The sequence below is a fragment of the Lithobates pipiens genome, unplaced genomic scaffold, assembly GCF_037356315.1.
Source record: "Lithobates pipiens isolate NorthernLeopardFrog02 unplaced genomic scaffold, aLitPip1_a1.2 Scaffold_10, whole genome shotgun sequence".
In the NCBI taxonomy this organism is placed as follows: domain Eukaryota; kingdom Metazoa; phylum Chordata; class Amphibia; order Anura; family Ranidae; genus Lithobates; species Lithobates pipiens.
This window is the reverse complement of record NW_027507686.1, coordinates 44201603-44227010: the sequence shown is the minus strand read 5'-3', so window position 1 is coordinate 44227010 and position 25408 is coordinate 44201603.

Here is a 25408-nt window from a genome sequence, read left to right as displayed (position 1 = left end):
TTATACATGTACAATGGGACTATGTAGAGGCCAGTAACCAAAAGCTTTCGTCTCCAAATTTTTTCTGAGCATGCATGGCACTTTGTGTGTCGGAATTTTCTACATACGATCGGAAAAAGTCAGATTGGATTTTGTTGTCAGAAAATTTTAGGTCCTGCTCTCATAGTTTCATAGTTAGTAAGGTTGAATAAAGACACCAGTCCATCCAGTTCAACCCAAGTGTCTACAATTGTCCCTATCCCTGTACATTACACACTCACATTGGTCCCTACCCTCAAGGAGCCCACAAGCCAAGGTCCCTATTCATATACTAAGGCCAATTTTGGACAGAAGCCAATTAACCACTTTCAGACCAGACCATTTTGCTGGTAAATGACCAGAGGTCTTTTTACAATTTGGCACTGCGCTGCTTTAACTGGTAATTGCGCAGTAATGCAATGTTGTACCCAAACAAAATTTGCGACCTTTTCTTCCCACAAATAGAGCTTTCTTTTGATGGTATTTGATTGCCTCTGCGATTTTTATTTTTTGCGATATAAACGTAAAAAGACCGAAAATTTTGAAAAAAAATGATATTTTCTAATTTTTGTTATTAGAAAAATCCAATAAACTAAATTTTAGTCATACATTTAGGCCAAAATGTATTCAGCCACATGTCTTTGGTAAAAAAAAAGTCAATAATTGTATATTTATTGGTTTGCTCAAAAGTTGTCACATCTACAAACTAAGGTACGTTTTCTGGAATTTACGCAGCTTTTAGTTTACGACTGCCTATCTCATTTCTTGAGGTGCTAAAATGGCAGGGCAGTACAAAACCCCCCCAAATGACCCCAAAGTAGACACCCTAAGGAAATTGATAAGTGGCATGTTGAGCCCATTGAATATTTTATTTTTTTGTCTCAAGCGATTGAATAATGACAAAAAAAAAATTTTTTTTTTTTTTTTTACACAAAGTTGTCACTAAATGATATATTGCTCACACATGCTATGGGCATATGTGAAATGACACCCCAAAATAAATTCTGCTGCTTCTCCTGAGTACGGGGATACCACATATGTGGGACTTTTTGGGAGCCTAGCCGTGTACGGGGCCCCGAAAACCAAGCACCGCCTTCAGGCTTTCTAAGGGCGTAAATTTTTGATTTCACTTCTCACTACCTATTACAGTTTTGAAGGCCATAAAATGCCAAGATGGCACAAAACCCCCACAAATGACCCCATTTTAGAAAGTAGACACCCCAAGCTATTTGCTGAGAGGCATTTTGAGTCCATGGAATATTTTATATTTTGCCACAAGTTGCGGGAAAATTACAAACTTTAATTTTTTTTTTTTTTTTTCACAAAGTTGTCACTAAATGATATATTGCTCACACATGCTATGGGCATATGTGAAATGACACCCCAAAATAAATTCTTCTGCTTCTCCTGAGTACGGGGATACCACATATGTGGGACTTTTTGGGAGCCTAGCCGCGTACGGGGGCCTGAAAACCAAGAACCGCCTTCAGGTTTTCTAAGGGCGTAAATATTTGACTTCACTCCTCACTACCTATTACAGTTTTGAAGGCCATAAAATGCCAAGATGGCACAAAACCCCCACAAATGACCCCATTTTAGAAAGTAGACACCCCAAGCTATTTGCTGAGAGGCATGTTGAGTCCATGGAATATTTTATATTTTGCCACAAGTTGCGGGAAAATTACAAACTTTTTTTTTTTTTCACAAAGTTGTCACTAAATGATATATTGCTCACGCATGCCATGGGCATATGTGAAATGACACCCCAAAATAAATTCTGCTGCTTCTCCTGAGTACGGGGATACCACATATGTGGGACTTTTTGGGAGCCTAGCCGCGTACGGGGCCCCGAAAACCAAGCACCGCCTTCAGGCTTTCTAGGGCGTTACAGTTTTGAAGGCCATAAAATGCCAAGATGGCACAAACCCCCCCCAAATGACCCCATTTTGGAAAGTAGACACCCCTAAATTTAGGGGTACACTAGTGAGACTAGGTAATAAATTGCGGGTGCCCTGAAACTATAAAAAAATAACTAACCAACCAGCGTCACCTGTAACAGTTATATGGTGATCACTGGTGAAAGGGTTAACTAGGGGACAATCAGGGGGCTTTATGCGGTAGTATATGGGGGTCCCTGGCGCTATAAAAAGCTGCGGCGAACCTAAATACCTACCTGCCTAACTAGCGTCACCTGTGACACTAATACAGCGATCAGAAAAACGATCGCTTATTAGGCTGGGTTCACACTGGAGCGATGCGGGAACGCCACTAATCCGCGGCGGGTTCCCGCATCGCATGCCTCCCGGCGGCAGTTCACACTGCCCTATGCGAACTGCTGGGAGTGTCAGTGAAATGTTAATGACACCCCCAGATCAGTTCGCATATCGCAGTGCGATCTGCAAACTCGGATCGCATGGTGTGAACACCCATGCGATCCGATTCTGCTGCGGACCAAAAAAAGGGTCCCGTGCGAGTTTGCGGCGGGTGCGGCGGGTGCGGCGGGTGCGACACGAATTCAGCCATACTATCTGTATGGCTGAACTCGAATCGCACAGAGATCAGATGTGATTTGCACTGCAGTGCGGTGCGAATCACATCCGTTCTCATAAACCGCTGCAATGTGAACCCAGCCTTAGTGACACTGGCGACGGGGGGTGATCACGGGGTTAAACCTTTATTGGGGGGGGTTAGGGGGGTACCTTAGAACTAAAGGGGGCTAACCCTAACTGCCCTAACAGTTATTACAGTCACAAATGACACCCGCCGGGTGTTCAGGGGGTTAAACCTTTATTAGGTAATAAATGGCGGGTGCCCTGAAACTATAAAAAAATAACTAACCAACCAGCGTCACCTGTAACAGTTATATGGTGATCACTGGTGAAAGGGTTAACTAGGGGGCAATCAGGGGGCTTTATGCGGTAGTATATGGGGGTCCCTGGCGCTATAAAAAGCTGCGGCGAACCTAAATACCTACCTGCCTAACTAGCGTCACCTGTGACACTAATACAGCGATCAGAAAAACGATCGCTTATTAGGCTGGGTTCACACTGGAGCGATGCGGGAACGCCACGAATCCGCGGCGGGTTCCCGCATCGCATGCCTCCCGGCGGCAGTTCACACTGCCCTATGCGAACTGCTGGGAGTGTCAGTGAAATGTTAATGACACCCCCAGATCAGTTCGCATATCGCAGTGCGATCTGCAAACTCGGATCGCATGGTGTGAACACCCATGCGATCCGATTCTGCTGCGGGCCAAAAAAAGGGTCCTGTGCGAATTTGCGGCGGGTGCGGCGGGTGCGATGCGAATTCAGCCATACTATCTGTATGGCTGAACTCGAATCGCACAGAGATCGGATGTGATTTGCACTGCAGTGCGGTGCGAATCACATTCGTTCTCATAAACCGCCGCAATGTGAACCCAGCCTTAGTGACACTGGCGACGGGGGGTGATCACGGGGTTAAACCTTTATTGGGGGGGTTAGGGGGGTACATTAGAACTAAAGGGGGCTAACCCTAACTGCCCTAACAGTTATTACAGTCACAAATGACACCAATGCAAAAAAAAAAAAAAATGACATTGGTGTCACTGTGACTGGGGGCAGGGGTAATTGGGGGGGTGATCGGGGGGGTGTGAGTGTGCCTGGCATGTTCTACTGTGTAGTTTCGTGTTGGTGCAACTCACCGATCCTCTCTCCTCGGTGTCGGAAAGAAAAATACCGACACGGAGGAGAGAATACATCACTTCCTCTCCTGTGTTTACATTACAGGAGAGGAAGTGATGTCACGGAGCATTTTCATTCGTCGGGAGCGATCGCGAGGAGGTTGCCATGAATGAATGGCCGTCCCCTCATCTGGGATCGCTCCCGAACAAATACAGACCACCGCAGGCACCGGGCGGGGGCCCGATCGGGCCCCCGACCAGGCAAGGACGTACATGTAAGCCCTTATGCCTGCCCGTGCCATTCTGTTGACGTACATCGTCGTGCGGCGGTCGGCAAGTGGTTAACCTACTTGCATGTCTTTGGTTTGTGGGAGGAAACTGGAGTACCCAGCGGAAACCCATGCAGGCACAGGGAGAACATGCAAACTCCAGGCAGGTAGAGTCATGGTTGGGATTTGAATCAGTGACTGTTCTTACTGCAAGGTGAGAGTGCTAACCACTACACCACTGTGCCACTCTCAAACTTTTCCATCAGAAATTCCGACTGAAAAAGTCCGCTAGAGCCCACACACGATTGGATTTTCTGACAACATAAAATGATCAGACTTTTTCCGTTGGAAATTTTCGACTGTGTGTACGGGGCATTAGGCTTTTTTCCCTCTATTTTCACCTGGTGAGCTTCTACTCATTTACTAAATTCTAGAGCAACTGTTCTTGCAGAGTGCAACTGCATTTTTCAAAATGCACACTCTATTTGCCTTTAGTAAATCAACCCCATATTCTGTTGGGAAGATTGTTGTAGAAATGAATGGTCTGGTGACAGGGTCTCTCTAAATATAGAGATTTGAAGAAAACTCCTGGAAGGAGATTAGAGTAGCCACTGACATCATGTGGTATCGCTGCTTAAGACTTGCTGAGATAAGATATCAGCACATCCTAAGGAGGGCAACATTAAATTTGTCAGGATTGTTTTACTAAAAGTATAGAGGCTGTGCACTTTCCAAAGTTTATTCTCATTTTTTAGAGTGCATGTTTGAGTAAAAGATTAATTTTTGCTAACTTTAAATACTCAGTCAGGGCAGAGGGTAAAAAGGAGGATCTTTTTAAAGCACAAGATTGGGTATTTAAATTGAATGTAGGTTTATACATTTTTTTTTACTAACAATGGCCTCTACTCCTTTTGTAAATCACCCCTTAAAGGGATGTACGGCGTGTAAAGGCTTTTTTTTTAATTTTTATAACAAACATCTTATACGTACCTGCTCTGTGCATTGGTTTTGCACAGAGAAGCCTGGATCCTCCTCTTCTCCGGTCCCTCCAGCGGGGCACCAGGCCCCTCCCTCCTGGCAAATGCCCCCAGAGCAAGCAGTTTACTGAGGAGGCACCCAAGCAGGCTTGCTCCCGAGTCGCTGCTCTGCGTATCCATTCACACATAGAGCCGCGGCTCAGCCCCACCCCTCTATCTCCTCATTGACTCACTGGCTGCCTCAGCCAATGAGGAGTGAGAGTCCCTGGAGAACCGAGGCTGTCAGGGCAGCACAGTGGTGTAGTGGTTACCACTCTCACCTAGCAGTAAGAAGGGTCGCTGGTTCAAATTCCAACCACGACACTACCTGGCTGGAGTTTGCATGTTCTCCCTGTGCCTGCGTGGGTTTCCTCTGGGTACTCCGGTTTCCTCCCACAATCCAAAGACATGCAGGTAGGTTAATTGGCTTCTGTCCAAAATTGGCCCTAGTATATGAATGGGGGATGAAGTCACGTGACCCGTGACGAACACGCGTCGGGACACAGCGACCAGAAGTGACGTAGACCGAGCCCGCAGCTCGTTTGTACAGAGTTTTTGTTTGTGAGTATCTTTAAAACTTTTTAAATAAATAAACCTGTTGAAGCATTTTACACTATGGAGTATCCTTCCTCCATCTCTGCTTAAACCCATATACACGCCACACTATTGAGGAATCCTGACTGCAATACCTCAGAGGAAATCCCCTTAAAGGGACCACAACATTGGTCAGGACCTGGGAACTCCACACTAAAGGGAAATTCCGCTAAAGGATCCTAAAGACCTCTATATACGCTGTTACCTTACAGCGGTAAGGTAAGGGGACATCCATCATTGGCATACACGGAACCATGAAGGATATATCCCCTCTCACCAGCACCACTGCCCTCTCCATTGCAACATTGCCACATTGTTCACAAATTATCATGTTGAAGGAGTCACACCCTGTGCGATTATGGGAATAATCGCAGCACCTTGCACCTGAAACTGACTTTTGTCCGATACACCAATATTGTTTATCACCTTATTACTGTTTATACTTGAAGGTTTGCCTATGCGCATCACAGTAGAGCACTTGCACTTTATGCAATTTCTATGATCGCAACACGCTGCACTTTGGAATTTATATTGTTTTTTTTCCACTATTTTATGTATTTATGTTACAGATTATATATTAGCAGCAATGAGTATTATTGTTTAATTGGCCACACAGGCACGCCTTTTTATTATATTTGTATTTATTTCTAAAATTTTATTAATACCCAATAACTGTGGATTCAGTATATTGCCTTTAGCGATAGATATACCTCTCCAATGTACAGCGCACCACTACCTTTCCTACTAACTATGAAACTATGTACATCGCTAGGGCTTAGGTAAATATTAGGGAGAGCTGCGGAGGCTGCTGCACAGAAAAGCTTTTATACCATCATGCATAGAATAGATTACGGCAAAAAACTTTGAGCCTTTACAGTCACTAGCTGGCTATAGACCTATCAAAATTTGGCTTGCTCAGCAGGAATGATGGAGTTCTGTTAAACATGCCTGTTGAAAATGTTTTCTTAATCAGTGGCTGCAGTGTAGTCTGACAGCGGAGAGTTCCTAGTGGGAAGGTTTCCTCTATCCACCTCATTTGTGTGGATGGAGGAATCCATACATTTTTTTAAGTTCAGCCCACTGAACATAAAAAAAGGTCCATCTATGGTCACCATCAGACTTGCATTCTGGGAAGGAGCAGTAATGCATAACTATTGTGTAGAACCGCACTGCAGGGAGGTGAGGTTGCCCCCATGAACAGAAATAATATATTAACAATTACAAATGATAGACTTTTCGGAATATTAGGAATTCATATATATTTAAATCTATACATTCCCTTAAACTACTTTTGAGTAGAGTCATCTTTAAGACCTGATTTTTTTTTTTTTTGTTTCATGTGTGTGCAAAACCTCTGCAGTCCCAATGGGAGCCCAGACATAAAGAGTCATGATGACAACAGATATGAAAGAACTTTGGGTTCCTTTTTAACATAACAAAGCAAGATAGCACATGCAGTGAAACAAAATACCGCAAGACAAAAACAGCAAATAATAAAGCTTAAGGGGAATTTCTCATCCAGCAAGAAGAGAAAAACCCTGGCATCCCATAAAAGCTGGTTGACTGGTTTTAACATAAAGGCTTATTTTTTTTCTCATTTGTACATCAACGGGTTTAGTTTTAACAAACAACTCTCCTACTGGTCATCTTTGTGTATTATGTACAATTTTTCGAAGCCGCCAAAACATGATAAGATACACTGCAGTAATCTGTCAAAGTATTTTATCCTAAGAGAGAGTTTACTCTTCCTATTCATTTATCTAGGCAAGTGTAGAGGCATTTGACCTAATTTAGCATAGATAAATGACCCATGATGTGAAATTTCCCAACAGTTTAATAATGCATTTAACTCAAAGTGACACTCGCCTGCAGCTGCCTTAAAGCACTTTCTAGGCTATATATGTCTTTTTGAAATGATGCATGACATGTAGGTAAGCTTCCTTGATAAAACCCCAAATCTCATGGGTAAATAACAGGCAAATCTTCTTTTATATTACCAGTAGCAAATTCATACTTTTCTTAAGTGATACGTTAAAGGCAAAATTGAAATGATTCTGGGTCAATTAATTTGAAGTAATACCTCCTTTTAACTTAGTATATATAAATACAGTATATATTTTATCAGCAAAGCAATGTGTGAAAAACAGGCACTGTATTAAAGAAGTTGTAAACCTCGGAAAAAAAAACAAAAAAACAAACCCTGCAAGACAAAGGCATAATGAGCTAGTATGCATCGCATACTAGCTCATTATGAAACACTTACCTTAGAACGATGCCCTGGATCGGTGTCGGCCCTCCTAGTACAACGTGGACATCTTCCACCGGAGTTAAGTCTGGGCTTGCAGTTGCAGCTCTGGCCTTGGGTTGGCCTGAGCCATGATGACAATGTGTATTTAATATATATATATATATATATATATATATATATATATATATATATATATATATATATATATATACAGTCTAATATATATATATATATATATATATATATATATATATATATATATATATACTGCATTTAATGTAGACTAGATATTTGGTGTAGACTCTATATTCAGTCAGTACAGGCAGTGTAATATATATAACACAGTGTATTGAAGTGGTTAAGGAGAACCCCATGCTGAAATAAAAATGGTGTGGGGGTCCCCCCAAAATCCATACCATGCCCTTTAGGTCTGGCATAAATTTTAAGGGGAACTCTGCACCAAAATAAAAAAATGGTGTGGGGTTCCCCCCAAAATTAATACCAGGAGACAGCAGTCGACGGGATGCCTTCCATCGAGGCGGAACTTTTTTTTTTTTTTTTTTTCGGGTCCGTCAATAGTTTTTTTTCTTATATTTTTCAGGTCTGTTGGTCGCTGTGATTGAAGATGTATGGACATTGCGGGGTCACTTTTTTTTAGAAAAAGAAATTGTCAAAAATTGTCTCCTGTGGTTTTTACTTTTTTGACTCTTACAATGTACCCCTACCCATTCACATGAGGGGCAGGATCTTGGGCCATTTTCCCACATTTTTTTCTGCTTTTTTTCAAGCTTCTCGACAGTACAGTCAACCCCAACAACCTGCTGCACAATCCAATAGGGAATATTCTACAACTCAATATCCAGGAAGGGAATCAGGAAATTCACAAGGACTGTCACACACTAGTAAGAAAATGTACAATGGTCAAAATGACAATAGAGCATATCATTATAGTGGGGATAGACCACATTATCATGGACATCCACAGAATAGAGGTAACTGGAATATGGGTTATCAAGGTAATAATTGCCAAGCAAGAGGGAACCAATCAGGGGGTACACCCTACTATAGGGGGCCCAAACAAGGGGGTCAGAACTCACAGGATTATCAATATAGGACACCATAAAGGGGAGAACTACCACAGTATAGAGTCCCACCACAGGGGGAATACCATTATCAGGGCGGATCACCTCCCTACAGGGCTCCTCTCCAAGGTGAAGGGCACTATTACTCCCCAAATCCACAGAGACAGTATGACAGACCACCACCAGACCAATATGAAGTACCCACTTACAATAGTTACCAACCCTTATATGATACACCCGACCAAGAAGCCCAGTACGGAAATTCTTTTTTAGAGAAGGGACGGGGGAACCTTCCAAGGAAGAAAGAAATATAGGAAAAGGGGAGGACGAGCAGGAAGAAGGCTACAGCGAAAAAAGAAGCTGAAAAGATTAGGTGAAGGGATTTATAATCTTAGTGATATTACTTTAACTAGGGAAGAAACATTGACCTTAGATAGATATCAAATGTGTCCCTAAAAAAGGCCTCAATAAGTTTGAGGCCTACATAGGAATCCAGAAATTCATAGGGAAACCTAATGTAAAAAAAATTATGCTCAAGATCCAGTAGAAAGGGCAGCAGTAGAGGGCAATTTCTCCCAATAGAAGAATAATCCGGTGTTTAACCCCAAAATAGTGAACATTAACTATGTTGACCTGTTTAAGAGAATGTATTTTAAAATGTTTGGAATTTTGTTTAAAGCATCATTTTTTTCTGGTATGAGAACGCATTTTACTTACAGATTAAAGGTGTCGCCATGGGTGCGAAATTTGCAAAATTTGTATATGGCTAAATGGGAGGAGGAAGGAATTTTATATAATATGTACCCGAGGGTTATACTGTAAAGGTGTTTTATTGATGACCCACTGTTGATATGGAAAGGGAATGTTGAAGATTTAGAAGCTTTATTTCAATCCATGAATGCTAATGCTAACCAAAATATTAGCTTAACGTGGGACATAGGTAAGGACAATATACATTTTTTGGATTTAGAGATTCACAACACACCTCAGGGCATAGAACCAAAAACGTAATTTAAAGAAAACGACCGCAACTCTTATATTCCCATTACCAGCTGCCATTATAGATCCCGGATAGATAATATCCCCCTAGGTCAATATATGAGGATTAGAAAGAATTGTACGAGAGATGATGATTTTGAAATGCAAACAGAAAAACTGAGTAAGATATTCAGGGATAAAGGATATCATGGTTATTTCTTGCTTTAACGGTGTTTGTAAGGGTTTTTGTAAGTTTGCACAAATTTTTTGTCTGTTCACATGTTCTTCTCAAAAGGTCTAACATAACCCCCACAATAAGGGAATTCAATTGTTATAGCCATTTGAGACAATTATCAGGGTAGACTCATGAAGAAATATGGTTTAATTCTGGCCTTATAAGTCTTGTTTGAGAAGGTTCAGAACTGTGGGTATGAAATGTTCAAAAGTGTGTCAACACCTGTCAATAGGTATAATTCCTTTGGAGAAAGATGGGTTTCCAATCGATGTGTGCATCTCAGGGCCATCATCTGCCTGCTGGTGGGAAATGGATCACTCTGGGCACCTTTGGCCTTGGCCGTCCTGACGGGTCTGTCCTGGTAGACTGGCCATCAGTGGTATCCCTGGATCCCCCCCACAGTACCTTCTCTGGATGTCCCACACCCATCAGACTGTCTGTTCTGCTGACCAGCCCATGGACATCTTAGTCCTGTAAAGGACAATGGATTCCATGTTTTTCCATTAACGTGACCCGTGTTTGAGATCTCAATGTCAAGCTAGTATCCTGGGCTTCCTCTGGGCCCCCCTTTAGTCCATTTTGTGATCAGCCCTTTACTTGAACACTCTGTATGGCAAGACCATGTATGATAGTGTTGATATGGGAGGTATAGCTCTGGGGCTCATTAACATGAGGACATTTATTTATAGCTATGGACACCAGACACTAACAACTGAATACACTCTTCATAATCATTTTAGCCCTTAACCACATGAGGATTTGCCCCTTTCCTGACCAGACACTGCATCACTTTAACTGACAATTGCGCAGTCATGCAATGTTGTAACCAAACCAAGCATTTGATTGCCTCTGCGGTTTTTATTACAAAATATAGTGACAATTTTGAAAAAAAAATAAAACACAATATGTTGTTGTTTTTGCTATAATAAATATCCCAATTAAAAAAAAAATTATAATTTTTCCTGAGTTTAGGCCAATATATATTCTTCTAAATATTCTTGGTGAAAAAAAATTGTATATTGATTGGTTTACAAAAAAACTATAGCATCTACAAAACTTACTTTAAAGCAGGGTATGTCTGTATATATACTATTTACAAAATCTGGTAACCAGTACAATGTGAGGGTATAATTTTACTCATCAATATCACATAACATTATTGAATATGGATAAATGTGTTACTCTTGTAGATATCATGAGTACTTATTCATCTAGGTAAAACCACATGCTACATGGATATATGTAATGTTAAATATATGTCATTCACAACAATGATTGGTATACTTTTAAAATATTTCTGAATAAGGGAAAAATCTGATATTTCTTTGAGTTTCTTAACATGGACTTTGGTCGGTCTGATTAATTATTTAGACAGTTCAACTGGATAAACAACTGTTGGAGTCTTTACAATAATCTCTATCCACAGGCAGGGATTTCATCTGGAGAACAATCAGTCAAGTGTTTGTATGGTCGACTCATCTTAGTGGTATCAGGTCTTTTTTATATAACAAACCAGAAAATTAAAATTTCTTTTGTTCTTCGGTTTCTAGCTTTGCAAACAGTTTGTTTATAGTGTTAAGGATAGGTGATTCATTAACAGTCTGGAAACAGCTGAAGTCATTGTGACCCTTTCTTCACCTCTCTCTCATGGGCTCATGACATATAAAAATGTAAAATATATTATTTCTTCTCAAAAGGTCTTAAATACAAAATAAAGAAAAAAAACAACAGAAAAAATCAGTATTGACCAACTTGTTGCAACACAGAAGGCATAGAATACCCACGAAAAGTGTGTGTATATATATATATATATATATATATATATATATATATATATATATATATAGAGAGAGAGAGCGAGAGAGAAACTGACTGACGACTGTAGATATAATTATTCCATATAAATGATTCAATGACTCTCTCAAGGTACTACTCACAGCGAACCCACAGGTGAGCAGGTGACACGGGATCCCCCAGGGCGTGGAATCTAAGAGCCAGCCAGTGTTCTGCCAGGGACCCTCTCACGAAGGTTTGGACTTAGCTGAGTGCTGACCCCAGGTCACGACCCCTGGGTTCACCCTGCTCGCTAGGGAAGTACCCAAAGACACTGTAGACAAAGATGGATGGATGAAGCAAGGAAAGCCAGATAGTGAGCCAAGGTCAGGGCGGGCTGCAGACAACGTAATCAGAACAAGCCGGGTCGGTACACAAAAGATCAGTTCACGAGAAGTTAGGTAAAACAGGTTACACAGGGGAGCTTCAGAAACAAACGTTGCTCAAGCTAGTTAGGTAGGGATTTAAATAGAGAAGCACATGAGGGGCTGGACAGGAAGCAGCAGGAAGGAAACATATATTAGGCAACAGGTGAAGGGCGTCGACACCCATAGCTGCAGAGTGCACAGAGCTGAACACCTGACAGTGGACAACAGATGCCAGCCGACCCACTGCAGTAAAAGTGGGACACAGATCAGCTCCACAGCTGATCTGTGACAGACTCCCAGAGCACTGTGAGTTAGCCTAAAAAGTAGCACGGTTTTCAGGCTCACTGTTGCTCAGTGATACCTTAGATGGGGTAGTGTGATGGGAGAAAACGAGTCAACTGCATGTATATATCACTTGTATAAGTAAAGTTCAGCTTAAAGTGATTCTAAAGGCTCAAGTTTTTTTTTTCATATTTTGCATTCTCCCAATAAGCAGACAGAAAGAGCTTTTTGTTAGGTGTTTTGTTATTGTTTTCAGAATCTCCTTTTGTGTCTTTTAATGTAAAATCAGTTTACAAAACTCAACAGCTCAAACCGAATTTTCACACACATACATGGATGAGTCACAGGAGTGATCACTCCCTTATGTTGTCCAAAGTTTCAATTCTAGATTTTGAAGCAGGCGGCATCTGCACTGCTTTCTATTTAAATAACCAGTAGCACTCTTTTGTTACTTATTTAATGTTTGTTTGTAGATAGTAGATAATAAAAAATCCAAAAATCAAATAATAGTTAAACAACATACAAACTTGAAAAAAAAAATAATAAAAAAAAAAAAACTGACCTAAAGCATTCAAAGTTTACTTTTAAAACAGCATAAGAACAAAAAACAAATTATTTTTTCATGTCTGGGTTTATGGTTTTATTAGATCATGTATCAGGTAACTGAGAGCCCTCACAGCTAAACAAGCTAATACAAAAGTATTAACTTTTTATGTGCCTATCCATACAGTTTTAATGTTAGGAACAATTGAAGAAAATATTTTGATCAGAGTTCTTCTTTAAACATATTAAATCATTTTCACTCATGAGTTAGAATGATTCATTATTACATTTGTGCATTCTGGTGACAGACTCTATGCTGTCTTGCTTTCTTGACTTTTAAAAATGTATTGGTTTGAAAGTATTGTACAATGTCAGGATCCCAGTTGGATTAGCAAACTCTAAGGCTGTAAGAACTTGCTAAGTCTAAGCTTTCAATTGAACCCTAATATGCCACAGAAGACCAGCTTCAGAGCATAAGATCTAACAAATGTCAATGCCATGTAATGAAGCAGTGCATCTCACAAGGACAACTCCTGGAAGTGCTTGGCTCAAGATAAGTAAAAAATAAAACCTTAAAGATTTGCAAGAAAATAATATCAAGATGTAACACATTTGCCAGCTGTATTCATTTGAGATTTGTAAAACATGAAACACAGCAATACTGAAAATATCCGCGTAACTTCTATTTTCCAGGCAATTTTCTGGAAGTTAATTTCTTTTTTCCCAATTGTATGTACTGTAAATTTACATTTTAATCCACTTATTTCTTAAATTTGTAAAGTCAATAAAGGGGCACCTTTTGCTCATGGAAATGGTTAGTGTTTTAGGCTAAATTCTTTATTTTTATTTTTTGGGTAACCGGGAATGTTAGTAATGAGGTGGGAATATATGTGTGCTGTATATACAGTATCTCACAAAAGTGAGTACACCCCTCACATTTTTTGTAAATATTTTATTCTATCTTTTCATGTGACAACACTGAAGAAATTACACTTTGCTGCAATGTAAAGTAGTGAGTGTACAGCTTGTATAACAGTGTAAATTTGCTGTCCCTCAAAATAACTCAACACACAGTCATTATTGCCTAAACCGCTTGCAACAAAAGTGAGTACACCCCTAAGTGAAAATGTCCAAATTAGGCCCAAAGTGTGAATATTTTGTGTGGCCATCATTATTTTCCAGCACTGCCTTAACCCTCTTGGGCATGGAGTTCACCAGAGCTTCACAGGTTGCCACTGGATTCCTCTTCCACTCCTCCATGATGACACTACTGAGCTGGTGGATGTTAGAGACCTTGCGTTCCTCCATCTTCCATTTGACAATGCCCCACATTTGTTCAATAGGGTTTAGGTCTGGAGACATGCTTGGCCGGTCCATCACCTTTACCCTCAGCTTCTTTAGCAAGGCAGTGGTCGTCTTGGATGTGTGTTTGGGGTCGTTATCATGTTGGAATACTGCCCTGCGGCCTAGTCTCCAAAGGGAGGGGATTATGCTCTGCTTCAATATGTGACAGTACATGCTGGCATTCATGGTTCCCTCAATGAACTGTAGCTCCCCATTGTTGGCAGAACTCATGCAGCCCCAGACCATGACACTCCCACCACCATGCTTGACTGTAGGGAAGACACACTTGTCTTTGTACCCATCACCTGGTTGCTGCCACACATGCTTGACACCATCTGAACCAAATAGGTGTATCTTGGTCCCAGACCACAGGACATGGTTCCAGTAATCCATGTCCTTAATCTTCAGCAAACTGAGTTCTTTCTTGTGCATCATCTTTAGAAGAGGCTTCCTTCTGGGCTGACCAATTTGATGCAGTGTGTGGCGTATGGTCTGAACACTGACAGGCTGACCACCCACCCGTTCAACCTCTGCAGCAATGCTGGCAGCACTCACACATCTATTTCCCAAAGACAGCCTCTGGATATGACACTGAGCATGTGCACTCAACTTCTTTGGTTGACCATGGTGAGGCCTGTTCTGAATGGAACCTGTCCTGTTAAACTGCTGTATGGCCTTGGCCACTGTGCTGCAGCTCAGTTTCAGCATCTTGAGGTGCCATCTTGAACTTCCAGTAACCAGTATGAGAGAGTGAGAGTGATAACACCAAATTTAACACACCTGTTCCCCATTCACACCTGAGAACTTGTAACACTAACGAAACACATGACACCAGGGAGGGGAAATGGCTAATTGGGCCCAATTTGGACATTTTCACTTAGGGGTTTACTCATTTTTGTTGCCAGACGTTTAGACATTAATGGGTGTGTGCTGAGGGGACAGCAAATTTACACTGTTTTACAAGCTGTACACACACTACTTTATATTGTAGCAAAGTGTCATTTCTTCAGTGTTGTCACATGAAAAGATATAATAAATATTTACAAAAATGTGAAGGGTATTTTCACTTTTGTGAGAGAGAGAGAGAGAGAGAGAGAGACAGAGAGAGTATACTATATATACTATATAATAAAACAGTACAAAAGGATTCCTATCACACTTTCAAGCTAGCTACCAAAAAAAAAATCTAACTACTCTGGTTCAGCTACTCAAGTTAAAAGCAGAGGTTTTACATGCATACATTTGCAGATATATGTGGAAGCCACATTGTCACAACAAGGTCCCTATTTAAATATGGAACATTGCAAACAAGATTTTATGTAGTATGCTATCCAGTTTTAAGTACCAACTTACAAGTGAACTAAAAGTGTCATAAGAGTATGTAAGCAGGTGGAGTTAACTGGTCTGCCAATAGGTGGCTCTGTCCCAAAATAGTGTAATAATAGGGAATTATGTCATTGGATGTTAGGTCCCCTTTTTATCAAAGATTCACTGTAATGATGTAATGGTTGAAGTTGATGCCCATATAAATGTCAGAGCTGAAGGAACCTTAGACAGACTGAGCATGTGAATGAGGGGTTAAAAACCCCAGAACAAGTGCAAAGTGATAAGATAATTAGTGCAACTAGAATAATTAAACAGGTGAAAGTTGGTAAGGAGCAGCACGTTGTAGAAAAGAAAAATGGATAAGTAAAAATCAATAAAAAATTGATTGAACCGCGCTCCTTCCCTAATAAAATGCAAACATTCAAAAGTGGTTTCAACTCAACCCCAACATGATAATATAATAATATGTGTATAAAAAGTCCAAACACAAAATAAGTTCAGTAGTACAAATAGTGAATATTCAAACAATTTATCAAAGTCTTCAGACAATGTATCAGCTTCAGATATCGTACACAATCTTCAAATCCCTGCTGAACAGTAGGTAAATTTGACTGAAATATCTTCCAACACCATCACCTGTCACACATCCTACTCACCAGATTTCCATTACCCCTATTATAGGTAGTCATAAAGCACATACGGGTATATTCAGCGGGAGTTGTGCACGATCCCAAAGTTGATCCCAGCATTTAACCGACCTCCAGGACACACACACACCAAAATTAATCCAGATCGTTTGAGCACGTTCCCAGGAACAAAACTATTTGAAGGGATTTGTCCAATGGTTAGTGGGAAAAAAATTAAAATGAAAGGGCTTCCATAGTGAAGTATGTCACAGTTTTATTCCAAAAAAACTGATAAAACAAGATAAAAACAGCAAATTCTTACAGCTTAGAAATCCATGTGCATGGAAACGCCATAGTATGTTCCAGCTGTGCTGCAAAAACAGCGGAGATGACATATCACAATCACGCACCCTATGGGTTTCATTGGTACATACCAACATCTTCAGGATTCATGTGATCATTAACGTTAGGTCCACTTTTATATAAGTCCGCCTGTTAGGGGATGTCCAATCTGGATCAATCCTTCCATACTACTCAATAAAGTATTGCAGAAACATACCAAAACTATAGTAGACCTTAAAGTCAAAGAGATACTCACTGAATTATTCAGAATTTCAGAAGCATATCAACGCCGTTGGGCTCCTGCTGCCTCTTTTCAGCCACTTTGTGTCTAAAAAGGCTGAAAGTGAAAAAAATCTAAACAAATCTACTGAAATCCTGCTATCTTGTGGACAAACAACAAATAGCAGGGAACAAAAAATAGGGGGATATTTTTGGAAAAAAATATCACTACCATCTAGTGGCCAGAAAGAGAGAAAAAATTCAAAAGAAAAGATATTCACATTTGTATACTGCTATCTTGTGGGGAATGAGGAGATATTTAAATTGTTTTAATTTGTTTAAATATAATGAGAAAAAAAAATATAAAATGCATTTAAAAATATATAATATTTAAAAAAATATATAAATAAAAATAAAATAAATGAAGAATTTTAAACTATCCTACAACAAAAAAAGGAAAAAGGGTTAACAGGATGGATTCAAATGAGTTGGATGTCCACTTTACAAATTGTCATGCAAAATTAGATAAATTAGATAAATAACAATTTAGACCAATATCCACCTTGATACCAGTGGGCGAGAGTGTGTTTAACTTATAGATCCATTCCGTTTCATTTTTCAATATTCTTTGGATCATATTACCCCCCCCCCCCCCCCCCTCCAATCGGGATCTATTTTGTCTATCCCAAAATTTTTTGCCAAACTTAGATCCCTATTGTCTTGTAGCCTAAAGTGATTAGAGAGGCTGTGCTTCGGGAACCCCTTTCTGATGTTGTTAAGATGTTCATTTTTGTGTCGGTGCATAAGTTCCGTTTAGTACGTCCCACATATTGCAATCCGCATGGGCAAATGATAAGGTAAGTGACATGTGTAGATTGACACGTGATCAATTTATGAATAGTAAGCTCACTGCCTGTGCTAAATGAGGTGGATTTAGAAACGTTTCTGTGATTATTCCTAGTTAACTTACATGCTTTGCATCTTCTACAGTAATAAAAACCAGTTACATCCAAAAAGTTACCATTTTTCTTGGGAGGGTTTAGCACATTGGGGGCCAATTTATTTCTTAAATTGGGTGCACGTTGGTATAAGAATTTTGGGCGATTTGGCAACAGTTTTGATAAAGTTGGGTCCCTCAATAACAATGGCCAGTGTTTTAGGATCAACTTTTCCAGACTTTTGTAGTCTCGACTAAAATTTGTCAGAAATTCTATAAATTCTAAAACTGATGATTTTTTGGGGTTTATCTTTCAACGGGATGGGCCTATCCATATTCATAGTCTGTTGTTGAATAGACCTATGTTTAGATTCATCATATTCCTTTTCTTTAAATTTGTTGATTATCATATCTGACTGTGATATATAATCTGACATGTTGTCACAGTTATGCCTTATTCTCATTAGTTGTCCTTTTGGAATCCCGCTGAACCATCTTGGGTGATGGCAACTTGCAGTGGGAATATAACTGTTCCTATAGGTCTCCTTGAAATAGATCCTGGTAGTGATGCGCCCATCACTTTTAACCAGAACCAAGTCGAGGAAGCTGATTTCAAATCCCAGTTCCCTGAAAATTTTAAACCAAAGCGGTTATAGTTAATGTCACTCAAAAAAACTTCCAAAGACTTCACTGTGCCATTCCACAAAATGACGACATCCTCGATGTACCTTTTGTACAGAGCGATCTCAGGTCTGTCAGTCCCAAAAATATTATTCTCCTCCCACAAGCTCATTAGAATATTTGCCACACTGGGAGCATATTTTGCTCCCATGGTGACTCCCTTTATTTGCTTAAAGTACGATCCCTCATGCCAAAAGTAGTTGTTAGACATATCTAGATCCAAGATCTCAAGAAGGAACCTCTTCTATTCCCTCTTGAGGTCAGATCCAGAATCAAGAGCTCCTTTTGTGGTTGCTAGGACATCTGATTGTATGAGATTGGTATAAATGACTCAATGTCAATAGTAACAATTAGCGTATCATTCTGTATTGGTATATATTTCAACAAATTCATAAGGTGTTTACTGTCTCTTAAATAAGATAAGTCTGAACAATAGGCTGTACAAAGTAGTCAACATATTCTCTTATCCTGGAAAAAAATGAATTTATGCCCGTTATGATTGGCCGTCCTGGCAGGTGTTCAAAATTCTTGTGGATTTTCGGTAATTGGTATATCAAAGGAAGCTTTGTTGCATCAAGGATAAGATACCTAGCCTCTTTTTTGGTGAGGATGCACTTATCTTTGGCCTCTTTAACAATTGCCTTTAAAGAAGCTTTTAGCTTCCTAGTTTTTTTTTTTTTATAGGTATCTGTATCACCAACCAACCCATTAAGTTCCTTAGTGTAGTACTCCTTTTTCAAAACTACAATACCAAACACCTAACAGCCAAACAGATGTAGTCAGCTATTGCAAAGGTCTTGTCTTGTCTGCAGATGAACCCAACCCCTTTCATCTCTCTTAGGCCAGCCTGTATCCTTCTTGATTCTCTGCAGCCAAATGGGTGATAAGACCCTGCAGTCTGCTCTTTCTCCTCTGCAATCCTTCATTAAAATAACAGGCTGCACACCAAAGTCAAGCTGCCTGTGTTCATGCTGTCCTCTTAAAGTATTAGCTCTTAAAGCAAAGCAAAAAGGCAGAGGTATGAGTTTAAATTTGCAAAGTTCCTTAGCGTCCTAGGATGTATCAAAATAACCAAAGTGTTTTAAACGTACAGGTATCCTTTAAAAATGCAGGCATGTGAATTTACTTAAACATAAAACATAAAAAAGTTTTATAAAATCCATATACCGGAAATTAGTTTGTTTAACTCTGAATGAACTTGCAAATTATTCCACATTTCATGTCTTTTAGAAAAGCAAACCTAGTTCTTTAATCGGTAAAGCTGCAATTTTCCCACAACAGCTGCTTACCTTTAGAAGTAAATTTCCACCAGGGTAAAAACCAGACTTGTGTTGTTCTCCCAGGTACATTTTAATCTCAATAAATAGCAATCCCTTATCTCCTGAATGACAAGGACATCATCATGAGCTTCCTCTGTCACTAAGTCCATATCCAGAAGTCCCAATTGCACCCAAAGGCAACGATGATTAAATGAAATCCTTTGGAAGCTGTTATATGGCCCAAGTGGCTATATCAGATCATTAAACCCAATACATCCACATATTTCCCTTGTTAATATAGAAGAAAATTTGATATTTGTAATTAGACTAAATAAAATCAAAGTGGCCAAGTGAAGTGATTCAGAAAAAAAATCTGAATAAATACCGTCCCTGATAAGCACGTTCTTGTTCCATCGAGTTACTTAGGTATATTAAAAGAATGCTATTAAATATTTAGACAGTTGATGCATTTAAATGTTTAAGCAGTGTTGATTTGACATCATGTACTATAAGGTAGATCTTCCGCCATTTAATGAAAAGAGAAGGTTTAAATCTCAACTCCATATAAATTGCACACAAATAATCAAATCAGTATGTACATTGTGTCAGTAATGTATAGAAACAAGTGCACATTATTTTTTTTGTGTTTTGAGTTTCTATAACCACTGTTAACATATTAAAAAGTGCATGTTGTATAAGAATAAAATGGTAATATATATATATATATATATATATATATATATATATATATATATATATATATATATATATATATATACACACACACACAAACACACACAAACACACACACACACTATATTACCAAAAGTATTGGGAAATCTGCCTTTACACGCACATGAACTTTAATGGCATCCCAGTCTTAGAACGTAAGGTTCAATATTGAGGTGCCCCCCCCCTTTTCTGCTATAACAGCTTCAACTCTTCTGGAAAGGCTGTCCACAAGGTTTAGGAGTGTGTTTACAGCAATGTTTGACTATTCTTTCAGAAGGGCATTTGTGAGGTCAGGCATTGATGTTGTACGAGAAGGTCTGGCATGCAGTTTCCATTCTATTTCATCCTAAAGGTGTTCTATTGGGTTCCACCCCAAACTTGCTAATCCATGTCTTTATGGACCATGCTTTGTGCATTGGTGCACAGTCATGTTGGAACAGGAAGGGGCCATCCCCAAACTGTTCCCACAAAATTGGGAGCATGAAATTGTCCAAAATGTCTTGGTATGCTGACGCCTTAAGAATTCTCTTCACTGGAACTAAGGGGCCAAGCCCAACCCTTGAAAAACAACCCCACACCATAATCCCCCCTCCACCAAATGATTTGGACCAGCGCACAAAGCAAGGTCCATAAAAACATGTATGAGCAAGTTTGGCGTGAAGAAACTTGACTGTCAGATTTTTGATGCCCTGTTCCAACTTTTTTTAAATGTGTTGTCGTCATCAATTTCAAAATTACTTTTTTTTTTTAATTATACATTTTCTTAATTTAAACTTTTGACATGTTTTCTATTGTGAATAAAATATGGATTTATGAGATTTGCAAATTAGTGCATTCTGTTTTTTATGTAGATATTTTATTACACAGCGTCCCAACTTTTTGGAATTTGTCAGCTCCCATATCTCTCCACAGTTACTCAGCTGTTGTTGATGATCCTGCACGTCAGTCCTGCCTACTTAAGCCGTCCAGTCTAGAGGAGCTTGGTCTTCGCCTTGGTCAACACCACAAGAAACAATCTCCTGCATTCCTGTTTAACCACTAGAGATCCGCGCTATAGCCAAATGACGGCTACAGCGCGGACCTCCTTTGCCGAGACTACGTCTATTGACGTCATCCCGTGCACGAGCGGCCTGCGCGCCCCCTGAGGGGCGCGCGCGCTCTGTGATCGGCGAGACTGTGATACTCACCTGATCACGGATCCGAGCACGGATCACGGATCCCTTACCACGTGATCAGCTGTCAGCCAATGACAGCTGATCATGTGATACAATGGAGCCGGTAATCGGCTATTTTTCCTCCTCGCGCTGACAGCGCCAGGAGAAAAAAAAAGAGCCGATCACCGGCGGCCGTGATCGGGACATCAGTCCCGATCGCGGCCAGCTTACCAGTGCCCACCTGCCCCCTGCCAGTGCCACCTCAGGAATAAATAAGTGCCCCCGTCAGTGCCACCCATCAGTGCCCATAGTGCCACCCAGCAGTGCCCATAGTGCAACACATCAGTGCCCATAGTGCCACACATCAGTGCCCACAGTGCCACCCATCAGTGCCCACAATCTGCCTCAACAACGGTGCTGCACACCAGTGCCACATATCCGTGCCCATCAGTGTCATCTACCAGTGCCCATCAGTGCCCATCAGTGCCGCCCAGCAGTGCCACCTATCAGAGCCACCTATCAGTGCCCATCAGTCTCATCTATCAGTGGTACCTATCAGTGCCCCTTAGTGCCACCCATCCGTGCCACCCATCCGTGCCATCTTATCTGTGCCCATCTTTGCCCATCAGTGTCGCCTTATCTGTGCCCATCAGTACTGCTTTATCTGTGCCTATCGGTGCCACCTTATCTGTGCCTATTAGTTCCCGCCTTAACTATGCCTATCAGTGCCCACCAGTGCAGCCTATTAGTGCCCACCAGTGCAGCCTATCAGTGCCGCCTCATCAGCGCACTTCAATGAAGGAGAAAAATGACCTGTTTGCAAAATTTTATAACAAACTATTAAACATGATTTTTTTTTTGCATCTTTTTTTGTTTTTTTAGCAAAAAATAAAACTTCCAGCTGTAATTAAATACCACCAAAAGAAAGCTCTATTTGTGGGAAAAAAATTATAAAAATTTCATTTGGGTACAGTGTTGTATGCCCGCGCAATTGTCATTCAAAGTGCATCAGCGCTGAAAGCTGAAAATTGGTCTGGGCAGGAGGGGGGTTTAAGTGCCCAGTAAGCAAGTGGTTAAAGACTGGCTTTGCTGACATCCCTTGCTGTTCTGCTACTTTGATCCCTGACTTCTGGCTTTGATGACTATCCTTTCCAGGTTTCTGAACTTTGGCTATGTTTTGACTATGTTTGTTCTTTTTACTTTTATTATTAAACAAGTGTGATTTAACTGTACTTCTGTCTCAGTCTGATTTCATGGTTTCTGACAGGTCCTTAATCATGGAATAACAGACAACCCCTAACTAGTCCTATGCTTCCCACCCCTTCTAACACCCATTGTATGCTGATGAACCTGTGGAGCCACTCTGGTCACTTGATCCAGCTCTCCTGTGTCAGCCAGCAAGGGCTGCATGGGAGAGGAGGGAACACTGACAATGGATGGACCATAAGATCCGATGTTTGATGTGACCCCTCTAGCCTTTACCAGACATTGTCAAGTCTTTTCTCTTTTCCCCTTTAGCCGCTGCTAGCTGTCACAGGGAATCATGTGACTGGACCAGATTGGGCTGAAAATAGGTAAGTAAATACATTTTTCCTACACAGGTTAGTCAGTATAGGTGTTGGCGGAAAGGGACATTTTCTAAAACTAGTTAGGTGGTAGCCTGGAAGTCAACTTTAATCTATGGGTGTCCCCCAAAATACCTTTGAACTAGATGTCCTCAGTCTCCTGGGTCGCATGACAACCAGCACAATTTAACCTACATCCTACAAGCCTAGGCTGTCATGCACCTGCCTCCAACCTGTGATTGGACAGTGAAAGAGAAGCAAAATAAAAAAGTGATGAGCTCATCTATCTGTGACCTTTTCCTCATATCAGAATGCTTTTTCTCAGCACATAAAGTACTTTCTACTTGTACTGCTTCTTCTTTCCCCATACTGAGTTTTGCTATACAGGGACTTCAAGATACCGAGACGAGGTCCAATTCAGATACTTATGCTGCTTACATTTAAAGAGGAAGTAAACCCTGATGAGTTTACTTCCTCTTTCACTCCCTGCAAAGGCAAAGCATAATGGACTACTATGCAGTAGTAGTAGTCCATTATGTGTCACTTACCTGACACAGGAGCCAGCGAAGTCACCACTGTCCCCTGTAGTCCGGCGCATCCATGTTGTCGGTGGGGTCTCGCAGCTCCGCCGCTGTCATTCGGCGAAGCCGCAATGACGTCACTCCCGCGCATGCGCACGGGAGCCGACATGCGCGGCAGCTCCGTTCTTGGAAATGCCGTGCTCAGTGCGCCTGCACGCCGCTGTCTACGGCGCATGCGCCGTAGACAGCGGTGCCTGTCTTCGGGCAAATATCTCCTAAACCGTATAGGTTTAGGAGATATTTCTTGGACCTACAGGTAAGCCTTAATCTAGGCTTACCTGTAGGTCAAAGTGTGTTGTAAGGGTTTACAACCACTTTAAAGCGGTTCCAAACCCAGTTTACCAATTCATAATTAGCATCTTAGTCTTTTTTAAACTTAATTTTCACTTTGTGGTCCAGCCAGTAACATATTTACTTTCTTAGGGTGTCTCTGCTCCATTGAGGAACAATGAAGACACTTGTGCACAGCAGCATTGTTAAAGGGGTTGTAAAGGCAGAAGGTTTTTATCTTAATGTGTTCTATTAATGTCTTCTATGTGCAGCAGCTCCTCCAGCACCCCTAATACTTACCTGAGCCCCATCTCTATCCAGTGATGTCCATGAGTCCCTAGGCCATCCATGACTCTGCATCCTGATTGGCTGAGACACAGCAGTGGGAGTGCAATGGTCATTCAACCTCAGTTAACCAATCAAGAGAGAGAGAGTGCGGGGCCGGGCCACAGCTCCGTGTCTGAATGGATCTGAATGGAGCCATGGAGCTGCAGCTCGGCTCGGATGCCCCCATAGCAATCTGCTTGCAGTGAGTACACTCAATAGGAGGGAGGGGCCAGGAGCTCCAGCCGGGGACCCAAGAAGAGGAGGATCCAGGCTGCTCTGTGCAAAATCAACTGCATGGAGCAGGTAAGTATAACACGTTTGTTATTTTAATAGCAAAAAAAATAACTAACGCAGCCACTACATTTCAATACTGGCAGGCTGTAATGTATTCAATTTTTGCTTTGGGTTTAGTACCGCTTTAATAATGTGTTATTGACTAAAGGTTAGATTAGAGTTTAGCTTAAAGCTCTTCATGTTTCTCAGTGAGAATATCATAAAAATAACTTGAGTGAAATGTATCAGATGGATGTACAAAAGGCAAATAGATTGTAAACTTTGGAAGTGCCGTTACATTTATTTTCCCCAGAGCTTAGTGAATTTGATAAAGCTGATTTCCAATAAACAATCATATGCAAGGAAAATTTTATTATTTTTTTTCTATTTTCCCTACACCTGATTGGGTATTCTTTACAAAGTGAAGCTTCACCTCATTTACTAAGCTCAGGGGAAAATTAATGCAACTGCACTTGTAGAGTTCAACTGCAAATAGAAAGTGCACAGTCTATTTGCCTTTGGTAAATCTACCCCTATGAAGAAAAAAACAAATACAATACATTTTGATTTATTTGTGGACTTTTTCCCAAAGAACCAGAGGTAAAAAAGTGCAAACAAGAGAGAATGTAAATATATACAAACACT